Source organism: Sylvia atricapilla, chromosome 7 (assembly GCF_009819655.1).
Source record: "Sylvia atricapilla isolate bSylAtr1 chromosome 7, bSylAtr1.pri, whole genome shotgun sequence".
NCBI classification, from domain to species: Eukaryota; Metazoa; Chordata; class Aves; order Passeriformes; family Sylviidae; genus Sylvia; species Sylvia atricapilla.
This window is the reverse complement of record NC_089146.1, coordinates 38,853,235-38,861,888: the sequence shown is the minus strand read 5'-3', so window position 1 is coordinate 38,861,888 and position 8,654 is coordinate 38,853,235. Positions and strand designations below refer to the sequence as shown.

Sequence of the window (8,654 nt, the reverse complement as noted above, 5' to 3'; positions counted from 1 at the left end):
TTTCTGTGGCATTTCTCAGTGATAATTTGACCCCCCTGTATGGCTTTCTGTAATAAATAGGGTTATTGGAGCTGGTGATGTTCAGCAGATGTGTACCTAAAGCACAAAGGGAGTGTGCCCTGACCAACCTGTCTGTCAGCTGACTAAAAATCCTTATCCATGCATGCAATTCCCCTCTGTGTAAATCCTTTAGGAACAAGGCCATGTCAGATTTTGATGGATTTGCTGGGAGATGCTGGTGATTCCTTCTCCTTCCCTTTATCCAAACCGTGTCTGTCTTGGGCTTTGGAGCCTGGGCCCAGCTGGGCCTCCTCCTTCCACTGTGTTTAGATACAATGGGAATAAATTGTTGAATTTCTAATATGGAATAAATAGTTCTCCACTGAAAACTTGGTTTCCTCTTGTTCACCCATCTGCAACAAATGGAAGTGTCCTGGCAAATGGTTTTTGGTGGGAGCTTAGCAAAGCTCAGTGGGAATAGCTCGAGGTCTTTATTTAATCCCAATGAACTCCAGAGAGAGAACAGACCACTGAGCTGGATGTTCTTTGGAGGCCAGGGGAGGCTTTTATTGCTATTTTTGCAACTAGGCAGTTTTTCAGCCTAGTGCCAGCTCCTGCTACACCTGAGCCTTCTACAAAGTATCTTTCGTGATGTCAGGTCTCACAGGTAATATTCAGAAAAAGGCTTTCAAGGTGAAAGTGACTGACTGAACTATCAGACTTTGACAGCAAAAAGGCAGATGGTCTTTTCTTTCTCCTCAAAACAGATCCGCATTAACAACTAGCACAATGAAACTGTATTGAAAAACACTCCAACCTCCAACTCTCCCCCTCCCTGCCCCAGCTCAGCTCTTCATATTAGGCTTAAAGAGTGAGTAATTTCAGTGCTAGTATTAGTTTCTATTCAGCTTTGAACATACAAAACCTCTCTCTCAAGGCGCAAACAGTTTCGGGGGAAGTTTCTGTCAGCCTGTTGCGATGTACAGACGCCGGTACTACCGAGGGGAAGTACTCTCTGTGTGCAGACAGACGGCTCGTGGGGTGAGCTTTAGGATCAGGAAACTCCTTCTAGGCAGCCTTTTTACAGGGAAAACATCTGTGTGGTTGAACTTAAGCCCATGTATTAGTGCTGGGCTTAGCTCAGCTGCCTCTTCCTCCACAGTCCGGCGCCGTGCTTGTGGAAAGGGCAGCGCCCGTCTTTGCAGTTTGGGTTCTCCCCTTGCACCCTCAGCTGGTGTTTGGGCCGTGGCAGTGTTGTTTGTGTGACAGCGTTGTTCCTGTGGCAGCAGCAATGCAGCAGCACAGAGAAGGGGACACAACAGGGACATAAAACTCTCGGCAACAAGAACGACCGCAAGGACCGAGAGAACTCGGGATGAGACGACCGAGGTAAGACTGAGGGTGAGCTGACCAGGCTCAGAGAACCCTGCGGGAAGGTAATGCCAATGGGATGGCTTATCCCAAGAACCAAAAAGACGGATGCCCGCGAGTCCTACGGTCAGAATCCTCTACCTATCTTTGCATTCCTACAAGACCTGATCCTCCAGAATGGATGGCGGCAGTGCACAGCTGTGGACACAGCTCAGAACAAGACCTGAAAAGGCACCAGACCGGATGCTTGTGAAGAGAGATGGATTCTGGTGCGTGTCTGAGCGCCCGAGTCAAATGTTCAGCTCCGGGCCAAGGAACAGGGAGATGTTAAGAACGATGCCTGGCACTTTCAACAGGCCCTTGAAGGGCTAAGGCAAGAGACACACCACATGACACACCCAAAAGACACAGAGTGCGTAACAGACAAGTGACACGACACCCACCAGGACTGCCCTGCCCTGCGCACCTCAGCACTGCGACACCTACCCTTGCACAGCCTCAGGGGTCACATATTGGACACACCCACCTCCAAACCTGACTCGAAAACCCCTCCCGGTGACTTCCTGACCCAGCACCCCGCTTTCGCCCCCCTCTGTGGCTCCGAGCCCTCCACTTATCTCTCAGAAGTCTAGGGATGTGAATCTGCGTTGGATGCAAAAAAAGGCCGCATCTCCCTCTGAGAACTTCCTGCTATCACCAGGCTGCTGTCTCTCAGTCAGGTACTGCAGAAAAAATCCAAACATCGATGCATGATGTCAGCAGATCTGTTGGCCAGTCGGTGAGGGGGCCTCTGTGTAATAGGAGCAGACCACCTGAAACACACAAAAAATAATGGATGCTTAGAGTTGCACCAGAAACACCACTACCCTAACCGGACAAATGAATGAATTTTGGAAAAGAAAACTCAAAAAAAAGTCCACAAAAAGAAGCCACCTCTTATTACCCATAGTCCAACTATCGAATATAATTAAAATAACCCCATGTTCAATCCTCTCAAAAACCCTCCAAAATATATACCCAGAACTCCCCCAACCTAAACCCCTGCCCGTGACCAAATAAGAAGCAGAGAACCCCTGTCTTTTGAAGTACATAAATTCCTTCACCTAACACAGCAAAACCGCAAAATTTTAAATCCTTACTCAACACTAGTACGCCGTATACCCTAATCTCATCACCACATACAAAATCAAAACCTACTGTCTATTACTAACATAATAAAAATTCACAGCTTTTAATTACAATAAAACCTAAAAACACCTCCATAAAAATAAAATAATCCCATTTTATCTAACCCCAAACATTCCAAACAAACTTCCTCCAAAACAAGTATTTCAAGTGCCAAAAAACTCCAAGCATTTAAAATAACTACTTGAAAAATGCCCTCTACCCACCATGCCACCAATATCACATAAACAAATGACTCCTTTCATACAGTGCATGCTATCAAAATCTAAATGTCCCTAAAATCTTTAAAATAATTACAAATTAACCCAATAAAACCTTTAATCTCGTTAACAAAAAACCCAAACACAAACTAATAAGCTCCACCATACAAACCAACTACCAGCCAACAACCACACTATGCTCTTTTCACTAGCAATTCTTACCACGTCATAAAAATGGAACAAAATAAAAAAAACCCCAACCATATAGAATTCCACACAACAAATTACAAAACCTAAACTTACTAAAAACCAACCTACTCGTCTGAAAACTGTACAACTAACCCTAAACATGACCAAAAAAAAAAACCACCTACCAAAAATCTATCTCTACACTAACTCAAAAATAATAACCAATACCCAACAAAATTAGCTAAAAAACCCAAACCAATTAACAACATTTAAAAAAAATCTAAATTACAAAAAAATAAACATCACTACCCCCAAAAAACTACCTAAAAAATCCACCATATCCTTGCCTATGCTCCCAAAAATAAAACTAATAACCCCGCCAAAATGACTGTCCTAGAGTGAGTTTATGATGCTTGTATCGCCAGCTGTCTGTGCTGTATGTTGCGTTCACTACTGTTAAGACTAATTCTGAGGGCAAAGCAAGGAAAAAAAAGAAAAAGTGCACGATTTGTTTTAAGAAGAGAGTGCTCACTCCTGTGCACTCCCTCTCCAGTATTCTCAGCTCAAGCACAGACAGACTGCAGCACAGAGAGCTGCCTGGCTCTTAGTTCCAGCTGGCTAGGGCAGAGAAGTCCCCTGCACTGGTTGTTTTCCTTTTCCTTAGGACTGAGTAAACCTGCTGCACACTCAAAAAGCCAGAGAAGCACCGAGCACTGGCACCTGCAGCACATGGGGCCTTTATCAACACCAGAACAGCATTTTATCAACACCAGAAGAGCTGATAAGACACCAAAGAAGCTGAGCTACAACCCCCAGCAAGGACTTTCTAATTTTACTATCTCCCTTCAAAGCAACAAAAAGTTATTTATTTCACGTTATCCATTCTTTATGCTCGTTTTTTAAATAAATAGGTTTTCCCACTTTTCTCCAAAGAAGTTCTTCCCCACACCGGCTTGGGGGAGAAAGACCGTTTGGGTTTACTTTCCAGAAGAACCCCGTTGGGATGTTTCCTCCCACATTTGCCTATACCACGAGAATACACATTTTTATTGGTGCCCAACGTGGCTTGAGAGAGCCACCTTGAAAAAACTTGTACTGATTGCATTTTAGTTAGACTTTGTGTAAAGATGAAGCAGTCAGTAACTGTATTCTCCCTTAAGTTCCTAATGTCTCTTAGAAACAAGTCCTTTTTGTGTTTCTGTTCCATAAGCTTTTTGAAGGTTTTAATACCTTTCCTGTCCCTAAGCTGGCTTTCTTACCCAGAAACAGCTCCCATCTTGTCCCTAACCCATAGCTTTTACACTAGAAGTGCACGAACTAAGAGAACTATTCTCCTGGGCTCAGTGATTATGATTTATAAAAATTTTATGCAAGTACTGGAAATTGTCCCAGGTATGTTTAGAGTTTCTAGTTCAAACCACACGTTTTAGAGATTCATAATTGCACTCCGTTTGTTAGAAGAAGAGTAGGAAATAAAGTTTTTCAGCCTCACCTTTCCTTGTTCTCCTTCAAATCAGTTACAGCACTTCAGACAATGTTCATCTGAGGTGAAGCGATACTTAAAAGACAACTGCCATGGTGACTCTAAGGAGAAAAAGCTCATTGCAATAAGCTAGGCTCTGGCACATGCTTATCACACACTGCTAGATACTGTAAGACAGCAGATAAAGGCAGGGAAGCAAAGAAATAAAGAGCACCGAAACAATAAACAAGTAAATCAAGCTACAAAAACAGAAGTGTCAAAAATAAACTTAAATTACCAACACAAAAGAAAGCTGTTCCTAGCTCACTAAGCTCATGATACCTCAAGTGATCAGGATAAAAATGCCACCTGTAAGTAGGCACAAGGCCAAAAATAGATCTAACCACAAACAGTATTTCTCAAGCTATCCATAACTATGAGACATGGGCTACAACCAAGCAAGCCAAGCAAATGAAGCCCTTCTAGGATAGTGCGCAGTAGTCGAAACATAAGCATAAGAAGGCCTAACAAATTGATTATATTACACTGCTCCAGACACACCAAAGTAATAAGCACTGTGTACTCACAAGAATAGAAGCCACCACAGGATGGCTGGAGACCCACTCTGTGCCTCACCCTCCAGCCTGTAACAGCATTCTAAGCCTTAAAAAGCAAATTCTTTCAAGGCATAGTACCCCTAAGAGAATTAAGTCACACAATAACACTCATTTAAAAAATAACCTTATCAACACCTAAGCTAACAAATATAGCATTAAGTAAGTGGATCATATCCCCTACCATGCACCAGCTGCCAAGAAAGTGGAGAAATACAACAGACTATTAAAAACCACCTTAAAAACACTGAGCGATCTTTCAAAAATCAGGAGCAGTATCTAACAAAAGCCACCCGGCCAGTTAACACCCGAAGTTCAACCAACAGAGCAGGCCCTGCCCAGTCTGAGCTCCTACATACAGCAAATGGAGACAGAATCCCCGGAGGACATGTAAGAAGTTTGTTTAAAAAAAAAAAAAAAAAAAAAAAAAAAAAAAAAACACCAGTTTAAATCAATTCTACCTCAAGTACAGACAAACCCATCCGTGGGATTGTCTTTGCTCAAGGACCAAGTTGCACATAGTGCAATGCAGAAAAATGAAAGAACATGATATGTACTTCAAGAAAACCTAATTGTTAAGTAAGAACAATGTGTAAATAACACTGTTCATTAACTACCATTACCACTGCCTGTATATAGCTATATATATTGTTTCCACAGAGATACATGTACGTGTAATGGATGTGTTTGTAGAGTTAGAATTCAATTCGTTTTGAGAAGTTTACTATAAGGGGGTAGATAAAGGGTAGAATGCAATAAAGTAACTTTATGATGCTGCTATCCTCAGTCATCTGTTCTGTTTGTGCTGTATGTTGTGTTCGGTACCTGTCGGACTGATTTTGAAAACGAAGCAAGAAAAAAATCTGAAAAATTGCATGGTTTGTTTTAAGAGGGAAACACTCCTGTGCACTCCCTCTCCAATATATTCAGCTCAAGCACAGACAGACTGCAGCACAGAGAGCTGCCTGGCTCTTAGTTCCAGCTGGCTAGGGCAGAGAAGTCCCCTGCACTGGTCTTTTTCCTTTTCCTTAGGGCTGAGCAAACCTGCTGCACACTCAAAAACCCAGAGAAGCACCGAGAGCTGGCCCCTGCAGCCCACGGGGCCTGGGCCTCAGCATTTTATCAACACCGGAACAGCTGATAAGAGACCAAAGGAGCTCAGCTACAACCCACAGCAAGGACTTTCTAATTTTACCCTATCACTAAAAAATAGCAAGAAGTTTCATTATTTCATCCTTGAGCCTTGTGAGCGCTTGGTTTGTTAAATAGCTTTGTCCACTTTTCTCCAAAGAAGTTCTTGCCCAAACCAATTTAAGAGAGATGCCCTTTGGGTTTACTTTCCAAAAAAGCTCAGTTCAAAAGATTCCTCCCATATTTACCCTAAGCCACGACAATAACAAACAAGTCAAAGTACAAAAAAAACCAAGAGCAAATATACACTGAAATTAACAACACCAAAAAGAGTTACTCCTAACTTCATAAAGCCACAGTGCCTCAAAACCATCAAAACAAAAATACCATCTATAAATACACAGAAAGCCAAAAGATCCATTTGACTGTAAACAATATCTCCCAAATTATCCATAACTACAGAACGTACACTGTAGTCAAACAAGCTGAATAAATAAACCCCTAAAAGACAGTAAACAATAATGCAATTATAAACTATTAGGAAACCCTAAGAAATTAACCACATCACATTGCCTCAAACCCACCAAAACAAACACTACACACTCCCCATGATAAGCCACCACTAAATAAATAAAAACCTCCCCTCTACCTCACACTACAGCCGGTTACACCACTGGAAACTTTAGGGGACATACCCTTGGAAAATATTAGACACGACCAAAAAAATTCAACAACAAATCTCAGTTCAAAACCAATCTGATCAACATGGAAACTAAGAAACCTAACATGAAATAAATACACCATATGCCTCATCATACACTATCTATTAGCAAAATAAAGCTACACAATAAATTATTTAAAACCACTCAACAGAAAAAGCTTGAAAAAAATTTAAAACTGCATGTAACAGAACACCCAAACTTTGACCAGCCTTCCCCAATTGGAATCCTTAAATACAATAAACAAAACCCCCATAACACATATCAGAAGTCTATCCAAAAAAGCCACTTGAATTAATTCTACCTCAAATACAAACAAGCCCACCCGTAAAAGTTATTTTCTTTGAGTGAAAGTTATTTTCACTCAAAAACCAAATTACACATAAATAAGACCAAACCAAAAAAAAAAGTCAAACAAAACACTATATACCACCAAAGAACATCATATTGAATAAAACCCCACATGTAAGTACCACTACTTATTAGAAGCCACTACTTATTAGGTGAAGAAGGATTCCCTCCAGGCTAAACACAGACAATAACAGAAGAGGAGTTTCTTCCCTCGATTTCAACTCCTTTTATCCTCACAACTCCTTTTTCTTCTGGGAGCACCAGGGAAAAATTGGCAAGATGGAACTGAAAAGGCAAAGGAGAAAAGTCCCCCCTACAAACCCACACTGGCTCACCTGCTGCTGCTGCTGCTCGGCACAAAGGTTTGTCCCTCGGCACCTCCTGAAGCAATGTTCCACATCCAAGTGCTCCCCCTGACCCTGTGACAGGCTCTTAATGGCGTTCCATAAGACACTTGTAGGAACCCAGAAAGAGAGCCTCTCCTCCCACAGCTCCATGCCAAAGGGAGCGGAGGCTCCTCTCTTCAGCAGCCCTGGCAGGAACTGCCCCCTCATTCTCCTTTACAGCTCTCACCTGGGGCTGCTCTGTGCCCTCACCGTCCTGCGACAACTCGCACCTGCAGCTGCCGCCACCCCGAGTGTGAGGGCGGGGGCAGAGGGGACTTGCTGCTCATTCCCTGGACAGTTCATTGTCTGCACCTGAGCCGCTGGGGCTCCGGGCTTTAGGAGCCCTCTTCTCCCGCAGGTGCCCAAGGCTCAAGCTGGGATTGCACCTCCAAAACTCCACATGCCTGAGATCCATCATTCCCAAGGAAATTCCCCAGCAACCGTTACCCTCCATTTACAATTTTTCCTTTGGAACCATGACTACCTTGTCTTTCTGTGGAAAGTGTTTCAAACATTCATTGAGTTCAGGAGCCGACAAGCCCAGGCTAAATCCAAACACCCAGAATTACAGGGAAATATAGAGACAGTTTATAAATGCCGCCCTCCCCTGCCACCGTAGTTCTTCCTTGCACATCCCCCGAGCAGATTTACTCCATGCTTTCTTCGGAACAGCACCTCTCCTGCACAGATCTCACTTCTGAGACAGAAACTAAACAGAAATCTACGTGAACGCGGGCGTGGGGGGGGCCGGGCCAGAGCCCGGGCCGATGCCTGAAGCGGGGGAGCAGGGCCGAGAGCGGCTGGGCCTGAGCCCGGGCCGGTGCCGGAGGAGCGGGGCCGGGGCCGGGGGAGCGGGGCCGGGGCCGGGGGAGCGGGGCCGGGCGGGGCCGGGGGAGCGGGGCCGGGAGAGCGGGGCCGGGGCCGGGGCCGGTCTCGGGAATAGGGGAAGGAATCTATGGGGCAGAGATCTATGAGGCAGGAATGGGGCCAGGAATGTGTTGGGCAGAGATATGTGGGGCAGGAATGGGAGCAGGATGGGGGGCAGG

The 8,654-nt window shown here is 44.1% G+C and overlaps 1 long non-coding RNA gene across 1 annotated transcript; it reads right to left on the bottom strand.

The window, feature by feature from the left end:
* Positions 1–542: 542 nt before the first annotated feature.
* LOC136363768 (uncharacterized) lies at positions 543–8,423 on the bottom strand. The gene is made up of 2 exons (XR_010744046.1): positions 7,558–8,423; positions 543–2,183 (listed from the first exon to the last, which is right to left on the bottom strand). It is a non-coding gene; the product is annotated as an uncharacterized lncRNA (long non-coding RNA).
* Positions 8,424–8,654: the final 231 nt, after the last annotated feature.